Here is a 3,850-nt window from a genome sequence, read left to right on the forward strand (position 1 = left end):
GGGGTGGAGGGGAACAAACTGGCGGATAAGTTCACAAAGGAAGCAGCAAATAAAACAGAAATAAATATAGATGTGAGTTACAGCAAGGCAGAAGTCAAGAGCATAATGTAAAATGAAAAATAAATGGCAGGAGGAGTGGGATAAAGGAACTAAAGGTGCATTTTACAATGTCCAGAGGGCAAATGAGAGATGTGGGCAGAAGAGGGAAGAAGGTATTGTATCAAGATTGAGATTTTGACACATTGGGCTAAATAGCACACTTAAGATCATGGGCAAACATGAGACTGGTATGTGCGAGTACTGTAACAGGCGGGAAACAGTGGAGCATGTGTTGATGGATTGTATCAAATTAATACCAACAGGAGAGACAGATCCTCAAAGACAGGTTGGAGAGAAACCACATCAAGCTGGAGGTGAGAGAATTGTTAACGACTGAGCTCAGGGAATGTGGGGTACAGGGGGGGCATTTAAAAATGTCTAAATGGGACAGGTTTGAGTGGAAGGATATAGAGTACAGACTAGAGTAGTCAGTAGTTATAGTCACTAGTCATTAATGTGCATAACCCATCTCTGCACACTCTATTTCAGAAGGTGGCGGTAATGCACCAAAAAGTTTGTGCCAACCGCCAATAAAAATCAGAAGAAGAAGAAAAAGAAGAAAAGGAAGAAGAAGAAGAAGAAGAAGAAGAAGAAGACGTGTGTTTGTTTGTGTGCGCGCGTGGCGTGGGTGTGTGTTTGTGAAGGGTCGCCAGAAACAAGCGACGTCGCCCTTTTTGGCAGCGTTGGCGGTTCGTCCAAAATGCACTGACTGATCCAAAGTACACTAGACACTAAAATTATATCATTCCGTGCTCTAACGTAAGATTTCGGTACCGGGTAAGTTCTGTGTCTAAACTGTTTTATAGACAGTGGTGCATGATTACACTAGATCATTTCTCGACCGTAAACTGAATTCATGAAACAATTCGCGGATCACATTCAGCTACACTGAATGAATGAATGAAAACTTTATTTAACAGATTGCAGAATGGGTACAATAAAGTATTGATTGATTGATTGAAAAGTTTATTAACAGATTGCAGAATGGGTACAGTACAGTACATCTCAATACATACAATTGTTAAGGGGATGCAGACCAGAGAAAGACTTTCGTCTTGTTTACACCAGGGTCCCCCATTTTCAATTCATCATAACATATATGACATACATGACATACAGATAGACAGTACTGCTACATCTATACATTTATGACATATCAGATTTGCAAAAACAGTACTGTTTGTGATACAAAAGTGTCCAGAAAAGGAGTGTATATACATTTGGCGTAGAAACTGTACATTGGAGGAGGTTGGTGGGGTGGGGTTGGGTGAGGGCTGTACATTGGAGGTGGGGGGGGGGGGGGGGGGGGGGGGGGGGGGGGGGGGTTGGGTAGGGGACACACACACATTTTACACTGTACATTGGAATATTGACAAAGCCTTACTTGGTCATTTACTGTACAACTAGGTTAGGACATTTGTAGGGGCCAGTTTCGAATTACAGTCTCACGTAGGTGTTTTTTGAGAGTGTTTTTGAAGGTGGGTAGTGATTCACATTCCTTTACAGCTTTAGGCAGGGCGTTCCACATTGATGTGGCATAATTGCGAAACGTGTTTAGTCCCTTGTTTGAGCCGAATCTGGGTTTTACATGATTTGTGGAGCTCCCTCTGGTGTTGTGATCGTGGTATTCACTGACCTTTGGGAAGTATTTTGACATGTACATGGGTACCTTGGTCGCGTAGTGTATCTTGTAGACCAGGCCCATTGCAAGTTGCTGTACTCTGTCGTCTACTCTAAGCCATCCTAGGTTGTCAAAGTGGGCAGGGGTGAGGTGGGTTCTAGGAGTCAGGTCAAGTAGTAGTCTGACTAGCTTGTTTTGAGATGTTTGTAATTTGTTTTTTAGTGCCTTTGAGGTGCTTTGGTACCATGAGGTGCAAGCATAGTCGTAGTACCCTTGAATGAGTGCTCCTGCTAGAGTCTTCAGGGTATTCTTGTTTACCAGAGAGGAGATCCGGTACAAGAATCGCGTTCGTTGGTTGACTTTTTTTATTACATTGGATGCCATTTTGTCACAGGAAAGATTAGCCTCTAGGGATGGAACCCAGGTAGGTAATTTCATCTTTCCTTGTGATAATATTGTCACCCACTGTAACCGAGAAGCCGTCGGTCTTGCTGAGTTTGTTATTTGAACCGAAGAGAATGGACTCTGTTTTGCCCATGTGTAATGATAGTTTGTTGTCGGCGAGCCATATGCAGATTTTGCCTAGTTCCGAGCTGAGGGCTTTTTCAACCTGTAACTTGTTCTTGTCAGAGACCAGCAGGGCTGAGTCGTCCGCAAACAGGAACAAGTTGCAGTCACAAGCTGACGACATGTCATTTGCATAAATTAGGAATAGTAGCGGTCCTAGTATGCTTCCTTGTGGAACACCACAGCTCACTGTGAGGGGGGGGGATAGGGTACCGTTTACTTCCACCATCTGTTCCCTCCCCTCCAGGTAGGATTGTATCCAGCTCACTGATAAACTATCAAAACCAATTGCTTTTAGCTTGTCAATCAGAATGGTGTGATTGACAGTGTCGAAGGCCTTTTGTAGGTCCAGCATGACCATGCCGCAGTATTTGCCCGCGTCCACCTCTTGTTTGATGTGGTCGTTCAAGTAGAGAAGGCATGTGTCAGTGGAGTGGGATGTTCTGAAGCCAGATTGGAATTCGTAGATTAGATTTTTTTCCGCGAGGTACTTTTCGATCTGTTCGTATACTATTTTTTCCATGACTTTCGAGATGGATGTAAGGATAGAAACAGGGCGGTAGTTACCCGGGTCTAATTTGCTGCCCTTTTTGTGCAGGGGTGTTACTCTCGCAATTTTGAAGTCCTTGGGGACGTGTCCCTGTTTTATGGAGAGGTTTATTATGTGTGTGATGACTGGGGTGATGGCTGCTGCTGAGTCTCTGAGGAATTTGGAGGGGATGTTGTCATGGCCAGTGGCCTTGTTTGGTTGGAGGGCGCTCAGTTTTTTGAGTACCTCATCTGTTACTATTTCCAGTTTGAAGTCGTCTTTGTGGACGCCTAGGTTCATGTAGTATGCTACTATGTGTTCTACCCCATACTGCCCTGAGTGGGAGGGTAGTTTGTTTACCAGTGTTGTGGCTATGTTTGTGAAGAAAGTGTTTAAGTAATTGGCTACATCCAGCTTGTCTGTGATGAGCGTGTTGTCCGTCTTTATGTTTATGTTTGAGAACCTGGTTTTGAGTTTTTTACTGCAGCCTAGTTGATTGTTCACTACACACAATTGTTAAGGGGATGCAGACCTGAAAAAGATGTTTGTCTTGTTTCCATCAGGTTCCCCCATTTTCAATTCATATAGACATTTATGACATACACAACATACATGACATTTATGGCATAGGGACATATAGGTATTTAGTACTGATACATTTGTGACATAAACGGTATTCAAATATACAGTACTGTTACCCCTAGATCCTGACAGAGTATATACATATGATGGGGAGGGGACTGTACATTAGGAGGGGGTGGGTGGGTGGGTGGGTGGGTGGGAGGGAAATATCCATACGGCGGGGAGGGAATATATACTGCGGTGGGGAGGAGACTGTCTATTAGGAGGTGGTGGGGGTTTTGGGCATTTACGGTGGCCAGTTTCGAATTGCAGCCTCCCGTAGGTGCTCTTTAAGAGCAGTTTTGAATGTGGGTAGGGATTCACATTCCTTTACAGCTTTGGGTAGGGCGTTCCACATTGATGTGGCATAATTGCGAAACGTGTTTAGTCCCTTGTTTGAGCGAATCTGGGTT

General features: G+C 44.1%; 1 protein-coding gene across 1 annotated transcript in view; it reads left to right on the forward strand.

The window, feature by feature from the left end:
* Positions 1 to 729: 729 nt before the first annotated feature.
* Positions 730 to 3,850, forward strand: part of fggy (FGGY carbohydrate kinase domain containing) — a 65,569-nt gene continuing 62,448 nt past the window's right edge. The window contains exon 1 of the mRNA XM_084319148.1: positions 730 to 876. The gene's annotated coding sequence lies outside the window, so the exon portion shown is untranslated. The remainder of the gene's footprint in view (positions 877 to 3,850) is intronic.

The sequence above is a fragment of the Notolepis coatsorum genome, assembly GCF_963971535.1.
Source record: "Notolepis coatsorum genome assembly, chromosome: 7".
NCBI lineage: Eukaryota > Metazoa > Chordata > Actinopteri > Aulopiformes > Paralepididae > Notolepis > Notolepis coatsorum.